The sequence below is a fragment of the Manacus candei genome, unplaced genomic scaffold (assembly GCF_025592945.1).
Source record: "Manacus candei isolate 608988 ecotype Guabito, Panama unplaced genomic scaffold, ASM2559294v1 h1tg000097l, whole genome shotgun sequence".
NCBI classification, from domain to species: domain Eukaryota; kingdom Metazoa; phylum Chordata; class Aves; order Passeriformes; family Pipridae; genus Manacus; species Manacus candei.
Window position 1 is genome coordinate 540,062 of NW_026138145.1, and position 27,755 is coordinate 567,816.

Below are 27,755 nucleotides of genomic sequence, written 5' to 3' on the forward strand. Positions count from 1 at the left end.
ATAAATAGAAGGACAAGGTACCTGACTCTGGGTATTCTGTTGCACTCTGGCAGCTGATACCCAAAAGCTGGATGTTGCAGCACATTTATAAGCTCCCTGCTCTCCCTAAAATGCAAACTAGCGATGTTACAAGTGCAGTTGGGAACAGAGCCTGAGTGGTTTTTGCCTCAGCATATCTGTACATCCTCTGTTATTCACGGTGTGTTTACATTGAATGTTCCCTGCTGATACAGATTTCAGTCAAAAGCCTGCTCCAGCACTACAGGTGAAAGCATCCTCAGCTGGCTTTTTCCTACAAGGCCCAAAGCCACATTCTTAAGGAAATCACATTCTTTCCAAACAGACTGAACCCTTCTTGGTTTTCTTCCACCGGGAAGAGTGGAGCAGGAATTAACCCCAGAACAAGTGCTGGATTCAACCATAAGCCAACCGTAAGCTGAGTTGAGACCAAACTTTTTGTTGTTTCCAGAGACTTTGGAGCAGGTTACTTTGGGGGAATTGTGCTTTTATCCCCTTGAGCAAAAGCAGATGAAGAAACTGCTTAGTGCCGTGGGATTAGGTGACGTCTCAGCAGCAGGAAGGTTTCTGAGTTAGGCCAAGACCGCTGCATTTTCCTTTGAAAAGAGCACCCTTTTCCCTCCTCACACAAGACTTCTAGTAATATTGGTTTTAAATTTCGGCTGAAAACCTGTATGTATCTTTTCTCAGCATGTGCCTCTGTTGTGTCTCCATTGCCCAGGATCAGAACAGCTACAGAAGCCAGATGCAACTGCTGGAGCTGTGTTTCGTCGTTGAAACAGTGTCAGTAAGGAACAGCTCAGTTTACAGAGGACAACACAAAGCTGTGACGAATATGACTGTTAATCAAGATGGAAGCAATAAAAGAGCTGTAAGGACTTGGTTAATCCTGTGTACTCTGACAGAGTTAAACTTCTCCAGGTCTCCGATAGGATAGGACTGGTTTTCTTTATCTATTGTTTTTTTTTTAATGTTCAAGGCTACTGAAATGCAGAAGGACCAGATGGCCATGTAAGCTAAACAATGTGCAAAATCTTTCTTATATTATCTCTAATTGCCCTGAGGGGGTGAGAGGAGAAAGGTTGTTTAATTGTTAGGAGTCACTTAGCAGCAAATGGCAGTTTTCTGTCTTTATCAACTTACAACAAAAGACTGGGGCTGTACCTTTGTGGGGCCTTTTTCTAATATGACAGGGCATGTATTTCATTTCCCTTTAAGTCATCTGGTGATATCTTGTGTGTCACTGTATGTCACTGAACTGTGGGGCCATGCTAGTAAAGAGGTTTTTTTTCCGTGTGCATTTGGTCTTATACCAAAATACAGAATTTTTCCCTGGAACACAGGAAGCTCCTGTGTCAGCAGCAGCTAAATCCCCTTGTTGTTCTGGGGTTTTGTTACAGTTCAGAGGAGAAAGTACTGGAGGGGTGAGGAACTGTAGGGTCTGATTTCTCTTCTCTCCTGATCTAATATTTGACCTTCAGCAACTCATTTTACCTCTATCTTCCCTCCTGCCCTCGCTTTGTCTTTGGATGTAGTGGCTGTAGTCAATAGGGACTCCAGAGACTTTGGGAGGTTCATCTCAGCCATCTGAGAATCCATGTTAATGTGATCCTGGGCCTTGGCTAATTAGCTCTGCCCCTCGTCAGGACTATCACAGTGCTGTGCTGACACACTTAGACTGCTTTTTAGCTTGAGAACAGCCTCAAGGATCTCCTCACAGTGTTCTATTACACAGAGTAAGTAGTGCTGCCCTCCTGCAGGTCAGGGAATCATAGAATCATAGAATATCCTCAGTTGGAAGTGCCCACAAGGATCAACAAGTCCAACTCCTGGCCCTGCACAGGACACCCCAACAATCTCACCCTGTCCCTGAGAGCGTCATCCAAATGCTTCTTCAGTTTGGCAGAACTGGTGCTGTGCCCACTGCCCTGGGGAGCCTGTTCAGTGCCTGACCACCCTCTGGGTGAAAAACCTTTTCCTAAGATCAAACCTAAACCTCTCCTGACAGCTTCATGCTGTTCTCTCGGGTGTGAGAGAAACCAGGCCCTTTTGGTTTGTTACACTGCCCTCCCCCTGAGTCATAGGTGGTCCTCCGTGGGGACCTCCATCCCTGCCCACATCCCTCCAGCTGGAAGTGAACTGCCAAAATCTTTTAAGGAGAGGGGAAGCTCCTTCTTGCAGGAACCCCTTTAGGATCAAGCCATCAGCTGGTACCGCCCCTTTATTCCCCTTTTCCAATGCCTTCCCTTTGTGTTTCTTGCTTGTTCTTGATACCTCTGGTTTAGAAGGATTTCTCCAGTGCCTGTTTCTTTCTCCCTGCAGGCTGAGCCTTCACCAGGACGGCACAGAGAGGATGGCTGGGGTGACACTTGCGTGACAAACCACTGCCTGGGTCTGCACAGCTGTGCCCCCTCGGATAATCTACTCCAGGAGCAGCAGCTCGTGTTTTCCACTGTCAAGGACAGATGACAGCAAAAGGGTATTTAGTGATTGTTCCCGGGGAGGTAACGTTGGCAAAACAAGCTGGCAAGGCTAGCATGGCTCTGGTGAGGTTTCAGTACTGAGGGACACTCTCAGTGACCTCCCAGCAGCTCTTTTGTGATGGGCTGTCCAGGAAGGTGGTGGAGTCACCCTGGAGGTGTTTAAGGAAAGACTCGATGTGGCACTTTGTGCCACGGTCTACCTGACACGGTGGTGGTGTTCAGTTGGACTCGATGATCTCAGAGGTCTTTTCCAACCTAACTGATCCTGTGATTCTTTCGGCCCTGCAGCGGGAGTTCCGCAGATTTCAAAGCCAGGAGCTCTATCCAACGAGTTTTTGGTCTCCCGCAGAGGACCGTGTAGGTTTTTAGCCTGTTACCACCACGTTAACCTGCCGGTGCCACCGAGCGGGCCGAGAACCAGCACCCCCGCGGCTCCCAGTGCCACGTTGGTCGCCAAGCCCGGGCAGGGCGCTCCGAGCCCGGGCACACCGGGGCGAGCAGCGGGGGTTGCGGGGCACCACGGGGGGGGCTCGAGTCCCGAGGAACGGGCAGCGCCCCGAGCCGAGCCCCCGGTGCCTGGCGCGGCGGGGCGGCCGGTGCCTGGCGCGGCGCGGGGGCGGCCCCGCGTCCCTCCCCGCGTCCCTCCCCGCCGGCTCCGCGTCCCGCCCCGCTCCGCCCCGGATTGGCGCGGCCGCCGCGGCTCCTCCCGCCGCCGCCGGGGCGCAGGGGGGATCCGGCCGGGCCGAGCCGAGCCGAGCCCAGCCGAGCCTGGCGGCTCCGCGGCGCCCCGCGCTCCGGCCCCGCTCCGGGTAAGCTCCCGCGGCGGCGGTGGGTGGGTGGGTGGGTGCCGGGGCCGGCCGGTGCGGGGCAGGTGGGCGGCCGAGCGGCCAGCGGGGCCCGCCCGCGCTCCGCCGGCCATGGCGGCGGCGGGGCCGCTGCCCGCCTGTAGGACGGGGCCGCGCCGAGGGCTCCGCGCCCCCCGCGCTCCGCTCCGCGTTATTTTACCCGGTCGTTTTAACGCTCCCCCCCGGCGCCCGCCTCTCCCCGGAGGGGGGTTTATCGCGCTCCCTGCCCTGCCCTGCCCTGCCCTGCCCTGGCAGCGCTCCCACGGCTCTCCCGGCCCGGGAGCGGCCCCGTCCCCCCCACCCCGCACCGCCGGGTCACCGTGCGGGGCTCGGGGCATCCCCGTCCCCCCCGCGGTTGCGTAACGCGACCGCCCCACGCGTGGCCGTGGGGACACAGCCCCGCCGCTCTCTGCCTTCTCGCGGACTAGCTCTTCAAAACGCCCCCTTCCCTTCCCCTGCACTTATTCCCTCCCCCCCCCCTAAATTTTGCTCAACCGAGTTGCGGTCACTTCCTGGTCCTGTTTTTTTTTTTTTCTTTTTCTTTTACCGCACGGCTCCCCCCCCCCCCCCCCCCCGTGTTTCACGCATCGATCAAGCCCTTCGCAGGGAGGGGTTGTGAACTCGGTAAACGTAAACAGCGATCCAAAAGAGACAGCTTTAATCGCTATTAGATGTTGTGATAACGTTTGAATAACGTGTTCACGTGGGGGGCGGCGTACGAACCTAAGGAAAGGTTAAAAGTACAATTGCAGTGGAAGTGATTTCTTCTCGGAATTACTTCCTCCAAGGCCTTACTCGAAACAGTGTAGCTTTTAATTTCTTCAGTAAACCGAGGTTTTTGGCTTGCGCAGTGCCGCTTCCAGTTGGAGAAATCTCCTTGTATCAGCCGGAGAAGTGGATCTAAGGCTTGTCCTGCGAGGTGCTTCGTACAACGCCCAACAGCCGCGTACGTCCCTGCTCTGCTTTTAAATAACCGGCTTGGATGGGGCTGTAGAGCTCAGCTCTGGCAGCCTGGGCTGCAAAACCCGCCTGCGAGGCTGTGTGAGTACTCCAGTGGTTGACCCTGCCCTGCTGAGCGCTGTCCTGGCCGTGCCACAGCGCTGGGAATCCAGTTTTGGGGATAGCCAGGGTGGCTGTGGAACCCGGGAACGTGCGGGCACAGACTCGGGTCGCGAGTCCTAATGAGTGTTTGCGTAGTGCTCCGTGTTTTCTCGGATGAAGGGTTTTACATAATTGGCCATTATAATTGTCTGTCACCCCTAGAGAAGAGCCAAAAAAAAAAAACCCTAAAAGCCGAGCGTGGAGGTAGGCAGTGGTTTCGAAAGTCCAAAGTCTAAACCAGTAAATGCCTGTAGGTTGTGAATGTTGTTGCTGCTCAACGTGGAGGCAGCAAAATGACTGACTGAAAAAAAATTAATCTAGTTCTGTCCTCCTTTTGCACCATTTGATCAGCGTTGTCCGGACAAATGACATCCTGCTCAGGCTTGAGCTGCTCCTTCTTTCGGTGTTCAGAAGAATTCCTAATGGGAATCTGGTTCCATGGGTGTTGTGTTGGGGTTTTGGTTTTTATTCTTTTTTTCTTTTTTTTTTTTTTTCCTTGAAATCTTAACTGGAAGCCTTTTACAGTGTTTTGATTCCTTTTTAATAAATGGCTAATCCCTTGCTGCAGGGGATGGGAGTGTTCTGAACGCAGCGTTTTTGGGTCCTGAGGGGAGGGGGAAGGGAGAGCCTTGTCTTGCTTTCCAGCAGCCACCCGCCTTCCCCGGGCCCGAGTGAAAGAGCCTTATTGACTGATTTTGAAGGTAACATGCCCAATTCTCCTCTTACACGCTAAAAACCATAAATTTGCCATAGCACAGGGCTTTGGAGGGGAAGAAATGGAATGTCAGGGAGCCTGGGCTTCATCACGAGCAGCCTGGCAACAAAGGCAGTGTCTGTTAATTGCGTCGCGCTTATCAAAATCTCCCCTGCTAATGACAAAGTAACATTTTAATAGGTGTGAAAAGTTGTGGGATTTGATTTAATACCACTGTCTTAAAACCATCCTGCGTGCTCTGTATGACTAAGTTGTCTCTTTTGTATTTAATTGGAGAACAAGCAGAGGCTGAGGTGAAAGCTGGGGATGTTTCACTTGCACTAAATGCTCTTTAAAACCTTTTCTCCGTTTAGAGAGGGGTCGTGAGGAATTGTGAGTGGCTTGTCAAGTGCTGAGCTGCAACTAAGTGTCTTATAGGGTATAAAACATCTTTCTGTGTCTCTTCAGTTTGGAAGTTCGTTTTGTAGCATGCTGTGGGTGTTCACAGAGGCTGGCCTGTAGTTCCCCTTCCAGGAAGGACTGTGGTTTTGGGGGATGGAGGTGCCAAGTTAAGTTTCTGGTGATGTGAAGTTGAATACTGTATAGTATGTGCACGATACTACAGAGGTAATAACTGACCCTGAGGTTCCAGGTGTCAACACATTCATCATAACATGTTATTTTCACTTCTCACTGCCCTGTAGCACAGCCAAACAAGCATTTTGGTATAATCCTCACACACTGATGGCTGTATTCCCAGCAGACATGGCATATTTTAATATTCCTGTTGCAGGTTTGATACCTGGCTTCAGAGAAGAGAGCAGCTTTTCTTGTACCTGAATAGTTGAGCCTGCAAGGAAAATGTAGGACTGATCCTAAGCCTGTCATTAAAGATAATGTATCTTGGGAAGCATCTCTCTTGCCCTTGTCTGCTGGGATTTTTGGCTCTTGTGGGTTATTTGGTCATCAGATGTATCACTGGCTGTTCCTGTACATTTAAGCTTTTGAAGGAGACCTTGGTTTAGTGAAAGTTGTTGGTTAGAGATCCTCTTCCTGACTCTGTAAGCTCTCTAGGAAGGGGGGCACAGGAATGCTGCTTTGGTATGTGTGGCTGCTCCGTTTTTATTTGTAGCATATTTTGCTGGTTTTGTTTTCTAAGCTGTTTTGATTCTATTAACTTATTAAACATAGATTCTGTTAAAGTCGGTGTGACAGACTTTTTAATGTACGAATGTTGTCCTTTTCTTAAAATGTCCTCTTTTTTGACCCCTAAAATTTGAATCAGGATCATTGCCCCTAGTGCAGATCCTGGCTGTAATTGTGGGATTTGTTTGGAATTTGCATTGTAGTTGTGGAATTAGTGTTTATCCCCCAAATAACTTTTCTCTTTCTGTCTTTGTTGTGGAAGGGGGATATCTGCTGTATCACTTGCTAATCCTGCTGTTGCAGTTTCATGCCTAGAGCATAGCTGGAGCTGTATTTACCACTGTAGGCAGGGTGGTTGGTTTAATCTGGCTATTTTGGGTGTCAGACACAGAGAAATCCCAGCAGGACTGGCTGGTGTGGGTATAGGATGGGCTTGTTGACTCTCATCAATGGTACCATGACCTGGCTGTCCAAATTTGGGCGTCTGCAGCGTCATTGCAATGGATGTCAGAGGAAGATGGATTAAATATAGCTCAGGTGTGCCTAAACATGTTGCAGTTGCTCCTCCTGGTGCAGTACAGAGCTAATAGGAATGTTTACATAGATCACCTTCCTACACACTGAAGGTTCAGCTACCTCTTTGGCAGCAAGTTGCTGCTGGGCAGCCACATGACTACTTAAAGCTGTTTGGAAAGTAAAAATACCCTACGTAGGGACGCATAGATGGCTGTTAAGAAAATGTCAGCTTTAAAAAAAATTAAATATATTATTCAGAAATGGCCGACCGGCATCTTGGGGTGCAGAAAACAGTGCTTTTCCCTCCCCCCCCCATGTGATTAAAAAATAATCCTGCTTTAGAAGCTGCTCTGTCTGCAGTTCACAGCGAAGTGATGGCATTTAGGTAGCAGGGAGGCAGAATTCCTGCCAGTTTAAATCCTGCTGTCCTAATGTGCCATTCTGTGCAGAGCTTGGAAGCTAATATACAGTGTTCTTCTGCCTTGCAGCAAAACAACTAGTGATTAAAAATTCAGCAGATGCTGTGGTTCACTTAACTACTTGTTCTTGCATCATTCAGGTCATATCACACAATTAATGTTGCTAATGTTCAATCTAGCCTTTTTTTTTTTTTTTTTTGTCTAAGAATGGAAATTATCTGAACTACCATGGGATTTCAGAACTGTTTTGGCAGGAACTGGGCTATGCAAAGTAAGTTATTCAGGGCTGTTTTCGCCCTTCCCCTAACTTGGAAAATCTTCTTTTGATTTCAGAAATATCATTTGTTCGTGCCAGACAGGGCTTTCATTTCTGCAGCTTTTCTGACTTTAAAAATCAAAGTATTTTCTTTTGATTGCTTTGAGATAAATCAGACTCCCTAGCTGAGAAGGAAGAGGGGGAGAGCATTATAGGTGTAAGTGCTTGCTTTCTTACTTAAACTCTCTGTTTCATTTGGCCACAGAGGTATTTTTGTAAGAGAATTCTCATTTTGTTGCGGGCAGAGTTTCTACTGCTCTCAGTACATCTACCTTTAACTTGCAGTTTTGGTTAATAGCATTCAATCCAGCGTGTCACTTACTTGACTTTTAAATTAGAGTTAAACTTTGCTTTCCCCTCCCCATGTTCCTTCAATTATGTGAGATTTGGGTTCTTTTTGTAGCACACACAGATTCCAGAGGTCTTTGCTGGGCTACCCGAAAGTAATATTCGTGTAGCAAGACTTGCAGCTTGTTTTCACTTCTTAAGAGAAACTAAATTCAGAATGTGGAACACAGGTGGGGTATTTTGGTCAAGGGCACACGTGAGGCTCAGACATTGCTGGAGAACTGCAGAGCTGAGGAGGAGGTTGTGTCTCTTAAGTGTGAAGTGGCAGATCAGTAACAGGAATGGAAAAGGTGAATTTATGTTACAGTATGTGATATCCAACGTAGGATGGATGTGCCTGTGAACCAGGTTTTGGAGCAGTAATGGGCAAAACCAGGAGACTTTCTGTTTACATGTGTTGTTTCAACTTGCAGTTTGGATGGCTTTTTGTGATCTGTCAATTAGCACATCAAGAGGACGTATTTTTAGTCGAGGCAGACATTTTTCTGCGGAAAAACCTGTTTGGACTATTAACTCTAAATGTACTTTGAGACAACTTGTCTCAACTAAATTGTCAGCAATCAGTTTGAAAAATGAAATCTTAAATATGTAAACCCTCCCCCCTCCCAGCCTCTTCAGTGTCCTGTTTAGAATGATGGAAGAGAGGGATTCAGACTGCCTTTTGCATGTTCCTGCTTCCATGAGTGCGTGTATCCAACATGCTGTACTTGCAGGATTGATATTCAGGATAATATGTTTAATCTCCAATTGCAAAAAAAAAAAAAAATAGCTTCACACATAGCTAATTCCATCTGCTGGAAAAATAAGAGCGAGGCTAACTTCATCACTTATTTGGGACCTGCTTTTTGCTGTGCTAATTACTATGTATGAACTTTGGAAATTTGCATAATTTTTTGGCAAACCTAAGCGGCAGCCATTTAATTTAGAATTTTATTAACTTGAAACATCCCTAGCAACTCCCGAGCTACTTCTGGTTCATTCTGTGATTTTGGTGTTTTACAAAGTTTGGTTTAGAAAGCTTCAGTAACTTTTTTCTCCTTGCAGTGACTTTATATAAATAACAGTGTCTCGCTGCCATTTCCAGCAACTTTCAACCTGCAGTCTAATGCAAAATTCCTTTTGTCATTCAAATAAAAAAGTGCTGAAGTTAAATTCTTATAAAAACCCCTCAAACAGTAAAATTAGAAGGTAGGCTTTGCTTGCTCTTCTGCAGTGTGAGAAGAGCACTGGAAATATTTTAAGTGTAGCTGCATTTCAAAAAGTAACCTTGGGGAAACTGGGGCATGTCAAGTCTGGTCCTAATTCCGCTAAAAGCTGGTCTCATGATGTGAATTTTTAAGCTCCAAAGAGTTTGGATGTAAATTCATCGCTGCAGATAGCTACTAAATGTTCTTTCTCATGAAAGGCTGGGTTTTGACACATTTTCAGCTCCCTAAGATATCTAGTCATGCCGTTTCCACTTGGTTTGCTTTTGTTTTTGTGACCTCCACCTTTCACTGATTTTGCTGGTTGGCAGTCAGAATAATCTGTGAAATATTGAAGCAGTTGGAATTTTATAGTAAAAAAAATACTGTCTGCTTTATTGGAATGTGCTGTTATTTGGAATCAGCTGTTATGTCCTGATTTTCTTTTGGATGCAATAGACTGGATTAATTTTAAAATCTGAACTATTCGTGCCCAATTTCTGTCTCGGTACCACCAGGAACTTCCTATGTTGCTCTGTGCAGTTGCAGTCCTGAGTCTTTGTCCCTCTTTCCTCCTCCCTCTTACTCTGTTGATCACTTAAAAATGCAGTTTTTTTCCTCGGGATGAGCGGGGTTATATTGCTAGACTCTTTAATTCCTCTGTAATTGGCAGAAAGCCAGGCATAAAATCTTCTTCATAAGTCACTCTGGAGATTTCTTTGTATGTGCTATTATTTTCTTTGCCTGCTAACATCAGTGAAAATATTTCTTCTCTCTTTTTTTTCTTTTCCTCCCCCCAAGTCTAGACCAGGCATAATTAGGCTCGTGTGTATGTGTAGGCTTGGGTGTTGCCACGCTGCAAGCCCAGCAAGCAATTTGAAGTCCTTGGGCAGTGTAAGACCAAAATGTCTTGTAGCATCAAAGGCAGCAGCTATCCCTCTGCATCTGGGTAGGTGAAATAATTTTCTGGTGTATCTAAACTTCAAAGACTAACTCGTGGCTTGTGCCTGTGGTCTGGCTTTTTGCAGTGTGTCACACTCACACTAGAGGCTATATTTTAAAAAAAAGTTTGGATCCTGGGTTCAAGCAGGACTTGTGTATCAGTGATAGAGGCTGGTGTTGAATTGGGGTTTATGTTCACTGATTCATGTGCTTCCAGAGGCATCCCAGCTCTCTTTTGATTTATAAAGCTCTTCATTGAGGTCTTTCTGCTGAACTTTGCCAATATTGCAAAGAGTAAAAATCCTTTCCATCGTGAAGCCTTTGCTCTTGCCTTGGGCCTCTTAATGTTTTTGTCTGCAGAGGTTTTGTCCTTCCTCCCATCCTGACTCCTGAGGTGGAGAGAAGCTCCCTGTAAACATATATGGAAGGCCTGGTAGCTTGAGACAAGTGTTGGTAAGGGAATTCTGAAAAAAAAAAAACCAAACCAAACCCTTAAGGAAAACCTGTCCCTGGAAGTGGGTTTATACACCTTGATTGAACCATCAGGGCACCAGAACTTACCATCAGCTGTGGGTCAGACTGTGAGTTCCTCACATTTTTCATTTAATTTCCTCTCTAGAGGAGGATGACACTCTACCATTGTTTTTTTTTTTTAATGAGGTAACTTTATCTTAATAAACACATGAATGAAGTGATGCAGAGAGCGCTTGTTTATGCATCTGAAATCTAAGTAAATCTGCTGCTGCTTCTGAAACTGGGGCTGTGGGAGGATTACTGGTAGCAGTGAATCCATCTTCTATGGTGTTAAGGAAAAAAAAAATCCCTGTCTTTTTCTTAAAATGCTTGTGGATTTTTTTAGGGCTGCAGATGTAGTCATATTAAAATGTAAAGTAACTTGCTTCGAATTGGTCTCGCAGCAGAAGCAGTTGGAGATGTGGCTTTGGTACAAGTTACTGGGAATTCAGCCTGTGCTGTGGATGGGAGCTCAGAGCAGTTTGAGTCATGCTTCCTCCATGGATAGGGCATGGGATGCCACCAGCAGTGGACTAAACCAGTTTTCCTGATGATTGCTTTGTTCAGCTTTAACTGCTTATGGGGCTGTTAAAATGCTGTCCAGGGATGTGTCAGCTGGAGGCCATGGGATAAATTGTGGATTAAATAGTAGCAGTTTACACACCTTTGTAGCAAATGTCTCTGCATACTCTACTTGCCTTAAAAGGGATTTTTTTAAAGCTCTTTTTCTTCTTTTGGATCTGTAGATGTATCCAGCAAGGAAAGGGTTGTGTATGGATTTTGAGAGGTGTTAACAGCTTCATCCCTGGCCTGACTGAATCCAAGGAAGTGAAGGCACCAGTGCATCCTGCAGGGATGGCCCATTGTCTTTGGGAAAATGTTTTTAAGAAAATTGGAAAGAACTTAGCTTGGAAAAAAAGTCAAGGAACTTAATCTGAGTGTAAAATTGTTGCATCAGTAGTGGACCTATGTAGAACAAGTTCATTGTTGCATTAATAGTGTTGGAGTTTTTTTAAATATTTTTATATAATTTTTTTTTTTTTAGGTCTGGGGGAATCCCCCTTGTCCCTCCAGCTCTCCCTTGTGTTGCTTGGGTCACAAATAGAGAAACTTCTCTGGGATATACATGAGGCAGAGGCTGTTGGGAGAAGCCATGTCTTTAATTAGACCCCAATGGGTATTGCTGGGGTGGAGGAGAGGAGATGAGTGAGCTTTGGAGCCTGAATAAATGCCAACATGTATTTTATCAGAATTACAGTTTGGAATCAGGGATTTACTGTGAGTTGCCATTTGGCTGTGGGGTGTCTGGGGCCTTTCTGCCTCTTCCAGCTATTAGCTGCAGTTATGGAAAAGCTGCATATACCACTTCACAAACATAAAAACCAGCTCTTTAAGGGAAGGGAGGGTAAATGACCCAGGTAAAATGAGCCAGGCTGGAGTCAGTAAACCTATCCAGAATGCCAGCAAGCAATACCTGTGTCCTGAGTTTAATATATTCACTTCCCAGTGATCGTGCCCAGGAGGATTAATGAGAGATGCTTTAACTTAAAGCTGGTAGGTACAGCAGTGCCTTTTTTTTTTTTTCCATCTCAAAAGTGGTTTGCTTTTACTGAAATAGCTAAATGCAGGCATGTTAAGCTTAATATAAATGTGTGTGTGGGGGGGTACCTGAGAAAGCATCCCATTAGGTAACCCAGTAACTTTCTCCTGGGGAGATGCTGATAATATCACCTTTGCTGCCAGTCAGGGCCAAGACAGGCTTGTTAGCAGCTTGTGACAGCCCTACTTTGCTTTGTGGGTATTTTAAATGAGGGTAGCAGAACTAGAGGAAGAGGTGATAACGTCTGTGCTGGTTTTTTTCTTGTTAGGGGGGTGGCAGAGGAGGAGATAGGACTAATTGCATACCTTCCAATTCCAGTTACTTCATTACAGAATAATCATTGGAGCAGCCCTGCAATCTGCTCTGATAGCAGATAAGTGGTGTGGCTCGAAGCACTTCAATCTAAACAAAACTTAAGTGCTTTTTCCTTTTTCCCTGGAGTGAAGCTGTAATTTCATTATGTGAATGTTAGCCAGGACAAAGTTGTTTTTGCAGCTGTCATGAAGCTTCTCTGGGCTTTGTGTGTTTCAGAGGTATGTCCCCAGTGTATGTAGCAAAAATATCCCCAAATACTGCATTCCCTTACCTGGCAGCTTCAGCTGAAGGCTCTCCAAGTGTTTGCCAGGTGAAGATTTGTTTAGCATTGACGTTGGATGTCTCAAAGGGTTTAGATATAAACCAGTGAAGGTTTGGATTATATTCCTTTCCATAGCAATACATGCTAATATTAGTTTCTCTGTCTGCATTAGGCCCCAAAATAGTTAAACTGAAGAGCCTGAGCACAACTCTGCTGCTTCAGAATATGGGTCCCTGTGGTGAGAGTGGTCTCATTGACAAATGGTGTCATTTTGGTTCTCCAGTGTAGAAATGGTGTTAAATGCAATCTGTGTGATGTGAGAGAGAATGATAGGGCAGAGCTTCAGAGAGGAATTTTGTCTTTCTTTGAAATGAGATAAAAATGCATTTGTGCATCAGGCTGAATCCTGAAAAATCACAACATCCTGAATGGTTTGGGTTGGAAGGGACCTTAAAGCTCATCTTGTTCCAACCCCCTGCCATGGGCAGGGACACCTTCCACTATCCCAGGTTGCTCCAAGCCCTGTCCAACCTGGCCTGGAACACTTCCAGGGATGAGGCAGCCACAGCTTCTCTGGGCAGCCTGTTCCAGTGTCTCTCAAAATACCTTTTTGGAACTGATGTTGATGATGATGACTTTGAGGTACCGGCTGAAGGCCATGAGAGCACTGCAGACAAGTGCCTGGATTTTGCACAGTGCAGTACTGGCCAAACCATAAACTTCTGTCAGGCTCATTTTTATTTTTTTTTTTTCTGGACTGCCATAGAACTGTTAAATCCGATCTGTTCCTAAAAAGACAGCTGACTGTGCAATCTGAGCCACATAAAATTCTTTGTCTCTGCTTTGGACTTGAATGGAAAAGTAGTTTGTTTTCGCATTAAATCGACCTCAACTGTCGCTGCCCCAAAGGGGGTCTGTTCTTGCAGGCTCTGCTTGGATGAGTGCTCTTGGCTCTTGCTGTGTTTTAGTGTAAGCCTGCTAACTCAGATCAGGACAATGGGAGGATGGTAACACACTGAGACAGATACTTGTTAGCAGGTTAAATGTTTTGGGAGAGAAAATGTGATAACACTTTTTACGAGTTAATAGTTTTTGTAAGTTTGGGCTTGGTTGTGTTGGTCGTAACTTGGCTGATAGGGTTGATCATGTAGGTCCAGCTGCAGCATTAAGCTCTTGGAATAAATAAGGTGAAGTGATGGTGAATTTCAAAGGATTAAGGAGTATGAGGCCCACTTAGTTGGGTCTTATATTTTTAAGGTGGCTTTCAGAGGGAAAGGCCCAAATGTGCTTTGCAAAGGGACCTGCTCATCATGCACTGGAGTGGGTCCAGGCTTTGATAAGAACAGTGTGGCTTCTTTTAACGACATGAACTGCATCACTTTTTTTAAGGGAGGTATTTATTTATTTGTATAGGGAGAAAATACTTCTTTCCTGTGCTGTGCAAGTGACCACACACTAGAACAGATTGCCCAGAGAGGCTGTGGAGTTTCCCTCACTGGAGGTATTTCAGAGCCCTCTGGACACAGTCCTGTGCCATGTGCTCTGAGATGATCCTGCTTGGGCAGGAAGGATGAACCAGATGACCCACTGTGGTCCCTTCCAACTTAAACCATTCTGGGATTCTGTGGAAATCTGTAGCTGATCAGACTCCTGCATCCCTTTTTAGCCACTGATGTTGCAGGGACAGGAGGCTGCCAGGCTGGGTTGGGTATTGCCTAAATAAAAACCAGGTTTAAGCCTGGAGTGTTATCTGGCAGCAGGGCTCCCTGACCCCCAGCCTGTTGTGGAGATAACCCAGTGATCTTTGCCACAGTTTCCTTGAGAGAATAATGCAGGATATGAGTCTGGTGTGGGAGTACCACACTGCCTTTTTAAAAGAGATTGGGGGCCTTGCCTTTGTAGGGAAAAGAAGCCAGAAGATGGGCTGTGATATGATAACTTTTGTGTTGGCCAACCTGCTCCGAGGGTAGTGTAGATGGAAAGGGACTTGCCTGTGGACAGGAGGTTCAGCTGGGTAGTCAGGAAGGGTCTGCAAAGCACAGCTCCTTCCTATGAGAGGGCAGAGCTCCTCCACCTGTAAACACCATCACATACAGCAAGATTTTGGCATCTTCTGTGTTGACATGAACTGCTGCCTCATAAAACGATGTCTCTCACAGGTGTCTCAAACCCACAGTGTTAGTTGTTGTGTGTGCTGCTGTTGTGTTCCCCTTCTCCAGTAAAAAAGCTAATCCTATGTTCTCAAAACGGTCCATTTGCCTTCCCAACGCCGTGCTTAGTGTTTTTTTGGAACTGGTCTTCAGTCTGTGCAAGTTGACAAGGCTCTTGTGACCATTTGGGGATGGTGAGTTGACTTATTCTCCGCTCCTTGTCTTGAAGTGTGTTAATTGAGCTTCCACAGCAGCCCCCCAGCCTTGGCTCTTCTCAGGCCTCTGTTTACCTCTTAATGGTTGTGTTGTGTCTTGGTGCTTCCTTCCTCTCCTCCCTGTGTTTGGCTCAGGGCTTTGATTGCCCCTCTGAAGCATCACATGGATGCTGGAACCGGCACACGTGGCTGGGGCAGTAGGTGGTGACTGTCCACAGGTTTTTGCACTGATGTGTTCATGAGCTGGGATGGCTGCCCTGGGACTTCTCATGTGCTTCCATATCCAGTACTTAGTTACCATCCATCCTGACCGTAGAAAATGAATTGAAGGCAAATTATCCTTTGCTGGAGACTTTTCTAGGGGAAAAAAGTTTAATGAGTATCTGAAGGGCCACAGTCTTCTGGATTGTGTGTGGTGTCATGTGGCTGCGAGCAGGTTTTCCTTATTGCAGGAGCTGGATTGATTCCTCGGGGCTGGATAGCATCTGATTTTTATGTGAGGGAGGGGGAAAAGCTGTCTGACTTTAATCTGAATTTACTAGGTAGTTAATAAGAAAGACCTCTGCCCTGAGTAACTTGCTCAGCCTATGTTGTGTTGCAGGAGCTCCATGGAGATGAAGCCTGCTGGCTTTATTTTGCTCTGAAATCCGTTTGGTGTAAAGCTGCTTCCAGAATCTCATCCTCAGTGGTACTTCAGGCTCGTGACAGGGTAACCTGCTGGGTGTAAGGGCTGAGACTGGGGCAAAACCTGCATGCTTTGGTGGCTGAGAGGTGACACTGGCCCGTGGAGCTTGTCCTTCAGGTGACAGGCACGTTGCTGAGGGCAGTATGCCTCTGCCTGCCTCTCCCCTTTGTAATCTGCAACTTGTATTTAAAAGTAGAGGGATTTAAGGTGTTTTTTGTGCAGTTGTGGTCCGTGGGAGCAATTGGCTGCTGTGGTGAGTGGCACTGGAGCTGCCTGTGGTGGCTGGTTGTGTAAGCTGGTGTTGCTAAAGCAGCAAGTGAAGGTATTTGCAGCAGTCACTTAGAAACTGGGATAATTCAGGTCTGAATCAAGCTCAGGCTCAAACAGGTTGTGGAATTTATTTATACAACGCCACCGGGGTGTGTGACGTCGCAGAGCCAGATAAACAATGGTTCCCAGCCCCAAGGCTTGTGTTGGGTGTTAGATAACGAGGTGTTGGGGTAATTACAGCCAGGGACATGGGTGGAGGGGTTAGGAGAGGGTGAGGGTTGCATCCGTGCCGAGAACGTGAAATGTGCCTCGTTAATGGCAGCGTGAAGAAATTGTGGGTGCGTCCGGGGTTATGGGGAGGATGGAGGTCAGCTTTGCAGAGGGAGGTGCTGAGTGAGCTGTGGGAGACACGTGGATTAATAAGGGAAAGCGGAAGGAGGTGAAATGAAAGCAGTCAAGCGTGTGGGGAGGGGCTGGTTTTCACAGAAGCTGCCGTGCAGAAGCGGTGGCACTCAAGGGTCTTGAGGAATTTGGGTGTTTAGAGCAGCGACTGGGAACCCCTGAACATGTGGTGTTTGATGGGAACAGGTAAAGAAAGGGGTCCAGCCTGGCTACTGGGAGCTTTGTGTTCCTCCTCTTTGCTATCCCTGCACCCTGGGCTCCCAGGGTGCCAAAGTGCCTTCTGCCCAGCCACCTGTAGTTGGTGGGCTCTTTTTGGGGTGTACTCGGTCAGTCAGCACTGAAGACCTTGAATTGGTGGTGCTCCACGTCAGCAGTGCAGGGGTGCCTGTTCCCATGTGCCCTTTTGCTCTGGGCAAATCGATCTTTTGTGTCTTAAGAGCTGGTTGGTGGTTGTAACACTGTTACTGTGTCACTAATTTCCTTTTTCCTTCCCTTTTGCTCTTCAGAAATGCCATTCTCGTGAGTGTGCAAGGAACCTACAGAACTGTAATGTCTAACCCTACATGGAATAACAACTCTTGGAAGGTACCACCCTTTTTTAACTACATGGCTTTGTTACAGGTTGGGTTAATGATGATCTTTGCTTCACAGCTCGAAATGGAAGAACTGTGTCTTATGTAATGCTTTCTCTTGGAAAGGGCTGACAGGGCTGTGATGCTCCAGTCTCTGATTTCCAGAAAAACTGTGCAACCCAGCCCTTGGCCCGAGGGTGCTGGGGGGCCATCCCTGTTTCTCTGTGAACGATCTCTTTAGGCAGGTCTGGTGTTGCCTTAGGAACAGATGGTGGTTTCTATTCAGAGAGCTGAACTAAGCTTTCTTCATACTTGGTGGCCATCCTTGGAAACATATTGCCCTTCTTTAGTGATGCATGATGGCTCTGTTTGTCTTCAGTGACCTTCTGGATCGTCTTTCTTGAGGCTTCCAGCCATATTTATGAGGAATATTGTGTGATAAAGTGCAGTCACACTTTAACATTTAGATTGAAATGTCTTGGCTGTTCGTGCTGCATTAACCAGCTCTGAGGCGTTGGCTTGTTCCGCTGTCTGATCCCGCAGTGATGCCATAATACTGAATTTTGGACTGCCCTGTGCATTGCCATGGCAACAGACTGATGTCACACGCTCAAGGACATGACTTCAGTGTACGATCATGCAGAGGCACAATCAGATTTGTGGAGGAGAAAGCTGACTAATGCACATCTCAAAAGCAAACAAGGGGAATGCAGGTTACAGCTGACCAAGCAAGGTGCCTCAGTACGAAAACTCCCCGCTTAAAGAAGGTGCTGATCATGTCTTTAAGACAGGAACAGTTGTCTTGGTGAGCTTTTCTTTACCTTGGAGAAGGAGATGACTTGCAGGTGTCCCATGTCTTTAAAGCAGGTGGTGTTCTGGGGTGGGGAAAGGCTCCCTGGTTTCAGAGCTTTGAAAGGGCATTTCTTTGTTTTAATTTTAAAGAACTTCTCAGTGGTCTTGTAAGAACCCTGAGAGCACTTCAACTTGCTTAATGTTGTTCAAACAGTTTAATTGGTTTTCCAAAGCTTTTATTTTATCCATAACATTGGAAGGTGAAAGGGGAACTCCGCATCTGCATTATGGTCACATTTTCCTATATCCTATTAGCAGATTCCAAGATTGTTTAATGTGATCTCCACCCATTTCATTTGGCTGCAACCTTTGCTCCCATGAAAACAAGGCTGATTGTTCTGAATTGCTGTGTGTATGTGCTTTGGCACGGCATGAAGGTACCTATAATAACACAACCATTGTCTGGAAAAAAAGGCAGTTTGCAGTAATAACTACAAATAAAAGGGTGCAGTCCCGGGGCAAGACAGATAATGGTTGTTTTCCCACCCGTTGCATGGAGGAGACTCTCGACATGGTCACCCCTCAGCATGACAGGGCTGTGGGCTCCAGCCTGGGATGTGAACGTTGGGAATAAGGGACTGAAATATTTGCATGTTGTTCCAAGTTTCTCTTTCCTGGCCGCGGTTCCACTGCTCATATCTACGGATGGGGAGGCTCTGAATGACTTTTGCACAATGCGGTGTTTTATTTGCATGCTGTGAGCAGTTTAACAAGTGTGTGTGTGCTAAATGGAGCATTCCCACTGTTTCAGTGAGCAGCTGACGCACCCTTAAAATCCAAAAAAAAAAAAGAGAGAGAGAGAGAAAGTGCCTTTAGGTTGAACAGTGGGGTTTTGAGGGGTGACACTGTGCTGTGTGTTCGAGCGGATGGCGGGTCGTGCCAAGCCTGAATGTTAACTCGGAATGCTGTGAGGTTCAGCGAAGAACCGGCTCAGGCTCCTTCGTGCTGAAGTAATTTTTGCTCATCTCTGCACTTTTGTGGAGTAAAAGCTGTTGCAGTGCAAGGTTTGGGAGTAACATAATTGTTTTAAGTGTTCAGTGTCACGGGGATTGTGGGTGTTGAACAGAGGCTGGCATTTCTTGTGGCAGTTTGGTTGCCTCCCAGGACAGGAAGCCGTGGAGTGTTAAATAAGAGGCAGGGAAGGAGTTTAACAACCCTGTCTGTAAATCAGGATGCTTGAATTGAGATCCTGGCCTCGAGCTGAAAGGACTGGAAGCTCTGCAAGATCCAGTGATTCAAGCTGCTCTGCAGAACAAGAAGATAATGGTGATGGACTATCAAGAAGGCAGCCTTGCTAAAAAAGAGAGCCTTTGTGATACGGTCAAGGGGAAGGAAGTCTGGAGAACTTAGAAAAGGAACAGATGTTTTTGGAGGTGGGGAAAAACTTAACTATCCCTGTAGTTTGCTCTTGCAGCAGAGCCAGCAGAAGGAACTTGATACCAAACAAAAGTAGGCACACCCAGGATTTAGCACAGGGATCCTGGAAAGCTGATTTTTCACTGCTGCAATGCTTTTCTGTTTGACAAATAACCTTACACAGTGGCATCTTGCAGAGACAGATGTGAATAATATATGTGAGTGTGTGCAAAGGTGTGTGTGTGTAGAAGTTTGAAGGTGCTTGCTGCTGTTCTTTAACAACAGTAGAAAAAATACTGATATATGAAATGATACTCAAAGTGGGGAGCCAGGAGGGGAGGGGATGCAGTTCCCTGAGAAGGAAATAATGACAGAAGATGCATTAAAAAAGAGGGAGAGGTTGCTTCTAGGGTGTGTTTATGTACTGTGATGACTGGAAGTGTGATAGAACAGATTGTGGATCCTGTGTATCAAAGTACCAGTGGCAACGATTCTTCAAGTTGTTGAAACTTGCATCCACAAAAAAAATATATATATTTTGTTCTTCCTAATAGGTTAATCCACTATAATTGACTGTGAAATAAACCTGGGGGAATTTTCCCATCTGTATGTGATGCACAGCTTCTTTGCTGTCTACTTGGCAACAGTACCTTCAGATAATTAAAAGCTGTTTTTTAAACCCACTCTTCTTTCAACTCTTGTTTTTCTGCATCTTGCTGCTTCTCTGAGAGCTGTCAGTCACTCTTCTGGTTAAGGTGTGAAAATCTAGATAATGTGCTTTTAGGAAAGGAAAACTGCATATGATCTCTTTGCTTTTGAAAAAACCTAGGTGAATATGTAAGGCTTTTTAACATGCACATCACTGCTCCAGTTCTAAAAGTAACTCAGCTTTCCCAGTCCAGTCTGGAAAACTATAAATTAACTTTGACTTTCAGAGCTCTGGTGCCATTTGCCCCTCTAAAATCAATAACCAAGCCTCCATGGTTTGCTTGGGAGGCAGTTCTAATTACCCAGAAATTACAGGAGTTGTTCAGCACAGGGATCCTCTGGTTTCAGCACATAGTTTCGTTGCTCTGTGGTGTTTTGAGAGGCCGAAGGGTGGGATGCAGCTCCAGTGAGTTTCCAGATTCCTAACAGTGTGAGGGACTGTTTTTAATAGTGATGATAAAAACAGCTATTCCCAGTTGGAGTTTAGTCAGTGGTACAATTATCAGAGCTATGAAATAGTGCAGGGATGGCTCGGAATGGAAAAACTATGGCTTGAAACTTATTTTCTTGAGGGAGCTTTTGAAATTATTTCCTGCAAACTCTTAGAGAATTAGTGAGAGATGTCAAACGCTGAGGGATAAAGCTCGGTGATTGCTCTGGTAACTTAGTTTTTGGGCTTGAAGCAAGCTTCAGCTGGCTTTTGGGAGAGAGTTGGTTGTTGAAAGCCAGCGTGGTGAGTAGGATCTCTGGAGCTGGCCTGTCGGATCTGTGAGGGTATGTCCTTCTCCAGGGTGTGCTCACACCAGCTGCTCCGCTGGAAAACGTGCTGAGTATTTCCACAGTACAGTGACAGTGCCCAGCTCCGAGGCTGGTTCACTTAAACCATCCATTTTAAGCCACAGTTGTGGGTGCCTTATTTTCTGCTTTGCTTCTTAGTGGTTTGGTGGGTTTTTTGTGTTCTCTGAGAAGAGAATATTGATTGTACTGGAGGGAGCAGCCGGAATACTGGGTTAGACAGCAATGCTTATGTTTTTTTCCTTTTCTGTCTTGATTATAAAGCTGTTTTTAGACTGTTAGAGCGGATCCAGAGGAGGTCATGGAGATTCTCAGAGGGCTGGAGCCCCTCTGCTCTGGAGACAGGGTGGGAGAGCTGGGATATTTCATCCTGGAGAAGAGAAGGCTCTGGAGAGACCTTAGAGCCCCTTCCAGTGCCTAAAGGGGGTTTATAAAAAAGAGGAAGAGTGACTTTTTAAGTGGGCAGATAGTGATAGGACAGGGGGAAACAATTTTAAAATAACAAAGGAGAGATTTAGATTAGATTTGGGAAGATAAGGGTGGAGAGGCCCTGGCACAGGTTGCCCAGAGAAGCTGTGGCTGCCCAACCCCTGAAAGTGTTCAAGGCCAGGTTGGACAGGCCTTGGAGCAACCTGGGATAGTGGAAGGTGTCCCTGCCCATGGCAGGGGGTTGGAATGAGGTGATCTTTAAGGTTCCTTCCAACCCAAACCATTCCATAATTCTATATTTTCTAGTGTTTTGCATTGAAAAGTTTAAAATCTTGTGAAACAAACTTCTGTTTGTTTGCAGAAAAGTCTGTACTTCCAAAATGGCCATTAACCTGGAAAGAATTGCACCAGAATTTTCTGGAGTCCTGTTGTAGGTCTGTGCAACTGAATTTTGAAGATGAAACATGAAAAAGGAAAGATTTGCAGCAAAAGTTCTTACAGTTGACAAGACACTTTAGTGTGTGGAAGCTGTCCTTTACTAAAATTTCAGTGCTATTTTGGGGCCTTTCTTTTTTCTTTAAAGAGTGAATTACAGTGGAATTCGTGCTATGCGTGGAATTTCTGAAAATTTAATTGTGTTAGTTGCTAGGTGTATAGACTATAAAGCTCTTAAAATATCAAACTATTTTTTACTTCAGTAACTCTGAGTTATTAATGGAAAAAAAAAATCTTTTATCTTTTTTTGGCTCTATTTTTAAAGATCCATGGAATTGGTAGGTTTCCAAATTAGCTTAGGTTTTAAAAAGTCCTTTGAAAAAATCATGCCCAAAGATGTTGTGTTTAATCTTGCTCTCTACTGCAGTTTACCAGTCAAAAATCCCTGAGCTTATCTGTAGCCGAGTTAGTTCAGCAGATGTTCTGTGTATGTTGTTCTTTTAAGAATTTGTGTAAAAACCAGGTGATACTTTGCCTGGGAAGGATTTGTAGCGTGTCCTCTTGCCTGCTTTGTGTCTTCATCTTAAGCAGTTTGGCCATGGTGTGTCACACTCCTGTGCTTCGGGTGTTCAAAGTCCTTTCTGGTCCCTTCGAGCAGGTTTTGTGTGGTGCTTTTTTTTGTTTTTGTTTTTTTGGGGGGGTTTTTATTTGTGTTTTTTTTCTTGTTGTTTGTTTGGTTAGTTTTTTGGGGAGAGTTGTTTGTTTTGGTTTTTTTGGTTTTATTTGTTTTTATTTGTTTTTCATTTTGTTTTTTTTCCAAGCTGCGAAGCAGTGTGGTGGTGAGAAATATCCTCCTCACCCTGATGTTGTTTTGGGATCGTCCACCTGCATTTGTGTGGCCCCAGCTCCACTCACTACTGCCCTGTTTCCTCCCTGATCCTGTTCCTGCTGATCTGTATGTGCTTGGATGAGCTCTGAAGTGCCTGGTTTTGTAGGACAGATAACCAGGGGTCCGCTTGGATTGTGGTGTCACGCCAGGTGCTGTTGTGAGTCTCATCAGCATTACTGTGTTATTCCTTCTGCCTCTGGATTGGATTCCATCTTTGATTTGCTGGCTGTGACACCCTGCTGTCCCATTTCCTTGCCTCTCCTTGTATCCCTTCATGCTGCAGGCCTGGAGCTGTTGGAGAGGTGCTCCTTCCCAGCGGCTGTTGAAGTTGCTGCTCTGGCGATGTCAGAGGGTTCCACCCATCCAGGCCTGATGGCAGCTCATGTAGCTCTGCGGGCCTCTGGTTGTAAAGAGGGGCTGGTGCCTGCCCAGGAATCAGGGCTGGTGCCTGCTGGGAATCATCTCTGCAGAAGGTGTGTCCTCAAGGAGCTGTGTCACCAGGCCAAGGAGTTCCATGAGGAAGTGAGAAGGCCGTGTAGCGTTTGTGAGAATGAGGAACCCTGTGAAGTTCAAAAAGTCCAGGTGCAAGGTGCTACACCTGGGTCAGGGCAGTGCCAGACATGGGTATAGACCAGGAGAAGTCATTGAGAGCAGCCCTGCAGAGAAGGACTTGAGGGTTCTTTGGGGTGGAAGGCTGGACATGAGCCAACAGTGTGTGCTCACAGCTCAGAGGGTTAACTGTGTCCTGGGCTGCATTGGAAGAGGAGTGGTCAGCAAGTTGAAGGATGTGATTCTCCCCCTCTACTCTGCCCTTGTGAGACTTCACCTGGAGCACTGTGCCCAGGTCTGGGGTCCTCAGCACAAGAAAGTCGTTGACCTTTTAGAGCAGGTCCAGAGGAGGCCATGGAGGTGATGAGAGGGCTGGAGCACCTCTGCTGTGGAGATGGGCTGAGAGAGCTGGGGAAGAGAAGGTCCTTGGAGACCTCATTGTGGTACCTTAAGGGGGCTTATAAAAAGGAGGGAGAAGGACTTTTTATATAGGTAGAGAGTGACAGGACAGGGATAAAGTTTTTAAACTGATAGAAGCAGGTTTAGATTAGATTTTGGGAAGAAATTCTTTACTGTGAGGGTGGTGAGGCCCTGGCACAGGTTGCCCAGAGAAGCTGTGGCTGCCTTTTCCCTGGAAGTGTTCCAGGCCAGGTTGGATGGGGCTTGGAGCAACCTGGGATAGTGGTAGGTGTCCCTCCCTGCCCGTGGCAGAAGGTTGGAACAAAGTGGTCTTTAAGGTCCCTTCCAACACAAACCATTCTGTGAAACAGGATGTTCTCAGAGAGCTTGGAGACTCGGGAGACTGGACCCCCCTCTACATCAGGGGTGCAGGTGGGATCTGCTCAGTGTCTCACAATAAGTTAGAAGTCAATAAAAGAGGAAGACTGGAAACTGGTCACTCTCCAAATAAGGAGGAATATTCCTGTCCCTCCTGAAGACTTGATGATAACAATGCCAGACAGGATCACCCGGGAGAAGCAGCGAGTGGTTCCAGTGGGTGACTGCACCTGACAGGTTGTCCAGGGAAATTTATTGCCTTCCAGGGGCTGGAATCAGAAATGGCATGGAAAGACTGCCAAGAGAGCTAAAAGGTCAAGATAAAGTTCAGGAGATTACTGATTGCTGTTGCGGAAAAACGAACAAAAAAAAATTACTGACAGTTCAAATAATAAAATAGTAGTAAAAACCCAAGATAAACATGAAACAAAAGTCTTTTCTCTCCCATTTTACTAAAGGGGATTACCTTCTCTGCCATGGAGCCCCCCTCCTATCCTTCTCTGACCTTGGTGGGGGTTTTCCCTATCCTCTCTCTTTCAGGTGTTTTTTACCCTTTCCTAAATAAGTTTCTCCAGTGGTACCAGTTGCTTCACTGAGGGGCTCAGCCATGTCCTGTGGTGGGTCATGGTGGAGCCACCTGGAAAGGGCCTGGGGCAGCCCTGACCTCCTCCTGCAGAGGCCCTTGTAGAACCTACCACTAATTAGTGATTTTTTTAATTATTATTTATTTTTTTTGTTGTTGTCTTAGGCTGTAACCTGTTCTTTAGGGGCTTTTTGTTTTATCAGATACATCTGGAAAGCCCAGTGAATCCAAAGCTTGTTCAGAGGGTGTGGGTGGTGCTGTGTCTTCTTTGTGGGTGGGTAGGTTGGTTTTAGATGCTCCTAAGGAATCTCTTCTGTTAGAAGTTTGCTGTCCTCATCAGATGTCATGAGGCATTTTGTTCCAAAATGTTCTGTGAAAAGTAGTTTGAGCTTCTTTTTGCATGAAATGTGTCCTGAAGTTGGGTATACTTGGGATAACTGTTTTCCCAAGTTTGCAGAGCAGATTTTTTTTTTGTAAACTGCTGACCTATAAGTTTGAAATTTCAGGGTTCAGTGGTTTTTACATCATCCTTGCAAAGTGAAAGATAGTTTTCTCTGAAGGTGTGACATTGGGGCACCAGCAGTGGCCTACTTTAAAGAAAAATTGGAAAGGATTTGAGATTTTATGACAAATCATGAGACATTGGTGCAAAAAATTGTGGAAAATGCTCGTATGTGAGAACAGGGTGGATTCAGGAATATGATAGAAAAACTTGGGCCTTTTGAAAGACAGAAATCATAGAATCATAGAATTTTAAGGGGTTGGATTGGACCTTAAAAATCATCTAGTCCCAACCCCCTCTTGCCCTGTGCAGGGACATCTCCCACCAGACCAGGTTGCTCAAGGCCTTATCCAACCTATCCAAATATTTGCAACTAATGGCACAATTACTTCTACAACCTTTTTTTTTTCTTTTTTTGGTACTGTTATATTTAATCTAGTGTGTGTTCTGCTAAATAAGGTTTGTTGAATTTGGTTTTGGAGACCCTTAGGAAAAATTTGGGTGCTTTAGGGTTGCCTAGTGGATATTGTAACCTCTCAATGCTGCAGTGGATCAGCAGAATTGATCCATGTGAACTAAACTGTCCTTCTGCTTTGAGTGTTTTGTGTATATGTGTGGATTTAGGTTGGTTAGGTTTTTTTGAGGGGTTGTTTTCTGTGTTTTGGTTTTTTTTTGGTGACTGTGTCTTTGAGGAGGTACCCACAGTGGTATAGGACAGAGAAATCCACAATGTAACCTTTTGGTTAAAAGGGTAAGATTCCACAGAAGTAAACAAAAATTAACTATCCCTTATTCTGCTAAACTGTGTAGGTCTGGCCCTGTGATCAGGGGATGTGGGGTGGTCTCTGAAAGGAGAAATGTCAGCCCAAAGGCTGGGCCAAACCAGTTAGAGCCATATAAACCTGTTAAAGCCATATTTAATTCAGTGAATTGAGTTGTAAAGCTGATGAATTTAGTGCTTAACCTTGAGGCACCTGCTGTGGGGTTTTCCTTATTAGCAGAGGTCTGAAGAAGGAACTGTATTTATTTATTTGCTGGATATTTAGAAGTCAGGTGCAGGTTTGTTCTTCTATTTTAGAAGCCATTTCATACCCTGTGGAGAGATGTACAGAAGGAGTTGTGCCATGGGACAGGGGGCCTTCTTGCCTATGTAGTGTCCAGTATGATATTTTTGGTTTCCTGGTGACATTTTACTTTGTCACTACATGCCAGTAAAAAGGCCAGTCCTGTGCTGGAGTACACAGATGCAAAGATACACAAAGATAAACAAAGATACACTGGTAATCAGAGGAGTTTTGCAAATGAGTGGTTTTTTCCCCCACTGTGTTACAAGAACTGCCATGAAACAGGCAAAGGAAACTTTAGGAATTAGAGTGGGTCGTTATGCCCTGCTGCTGGATCACTAACCAACTATTCCAGGTGAACTCGTGAGGAATTGCTGTCAGGAAGGCCCATGTGTTGGTCAGTTTATGAGCTGTCACAGCAAAAACAAATCTACCAAACAAGTCCAGTGCTGCTCTCCAACCGGAATCCCTGACATCCACAGGACAAACGGGGTGATGAAATGATTGTTGACAATCCTAATCTGCCACCTCAGTGTTGTTGTAATAATAATAATAATAATCATCATCATCATCAGGATCTTTTTTAGCAAGCTGTGTTCTTGAAAAGGGTGGGATTCTCCTTGCTGGTTTTAACTGGCTTTCTCTAAAGTGGGTCGGGTTGGCTCTCTGTTGGCATTCAAGCTGATCTCTTCCTTATAGTCTGTTTGGGTTTCTCTCTCTGGTGTTTGTCCTAAAACTCCCTTTTCTCGTCAGTTCTGCATCTTGCAGTCATTCCTACCCATCTTTGCATGTACAGGAGCTATCCAGTGAGACCTCAGCCTCACAAAACCAGGGCACAATGTCTCCAGAGCTCTGGGAATGCTGCTCTACTATTTTTGGAACCAGCTCCTATTGCTTCTATAATGGGAAGGCTTCTGGAAGCTTTCTCCTTACTCTCGTCCCGGGGAAGCAGCCCTTCAGCTGAGCTTTCATTAATTCAGGATCTGCACGGCAAAAAGCAAATCTAGTTTTATACTCTAAATAATTCAGGCGTGGCTGGGGGGGGTCACATGGCCCTGAGTGTGGTGTGTTCAGTGGGTGGGTTTGCCCACACCCCATATCCCGAGGCCGCAGCAGCCGTGGCTGGTTCGGGGTGCTCGGCCACCCCTCGTTTGTCATTCGGGGCACGCGGCAGCGGCAGGCAGTGCCAAGGCAGCTTTCTAGAAAGCAGAGAGACGTGTGATCTGGGGGTGGTGGTGGGTGTTTGTCACCAGCACTGCCCAGTGAGGGATTGACTGGTTTTGTTTTCCTCTTGGATCAAGCAGGACAAATCTAATGAGCCAGTTCTTAACGCCTTCCCCGTTGAGCAGCGGGTGATGTCCTTGCCCAAATCGTGCGAGACAGCTGAAACCTTTCAGGAATAGTTGAACAAGGGAAACACTTGTAATATTTTTTTTTTTTTTTCAGTACTCAAAATACAGAGTTAAGAGGGTGCAGCAGAGCTTGTCTTTCCTTTATTTTCTCTTTCCCTTCTGAGATTTTCCTTTTGAGGGGGCGACTTAGTCCTTCCAACGCTTACCCCACCTAGAGAGAAGGCAGGATTGCTGCGAATGCGAAGCCTTTCATTCTTCATTGACATGATCTTGGAAGGAAGACAGGTTCTCCCTGTAGTGCTTCATTAGAATAAGCATTTCATATGCTTATCAGTACAGCAAGTAGCGCTGCTTGACAGCAGTGGAGAGTCAAATGTTGCCTTGGAGCCCTACACGCTCATTTCCCCGCTTCCGAAACACTCTGCATTCTGCCCACTGTGCATTCAGAAGTGTTCCTTTCCACTGGCT

General features: G+C 45.9%; 1 protein-coding gene across 8 annotated transcripts in view; it reads left to right on the forward strand.

Moving 5' to 3' along the window:
* Nucleotides 1-2,478: 2,478 nt before the first annotated feature.
* FBXO34 (F-box protein 34) overlaps nucleotides 2,479-27,755 on the forward strand; it is a 42,056-nt gene continuing 16,779 nt past the window's right edge. For 3 of the 8 annotated variants that reach the window (XM_051768802.1, XM_051768799.1, XM_051768798.1), the window contains exons 1-2: nucleotides 4,006-4,387; nucleotides 16,931-17,009. The gene's annotated coding sequence lies outside the window, so the exon portion shown is untranslated. Of the gene's footprint in view, nucleotides 2,498-3,180; nucleotides 3,311-4,005; nucleotides 4,388-16,930; nucleotides 17,010-27,755 lie in introns of those variants that run through there. The other 5 variants (XM_051768804.1, XM_051768805.1, XM_051768800.1 and 2 more) reach the window with 3 other exon arrangements.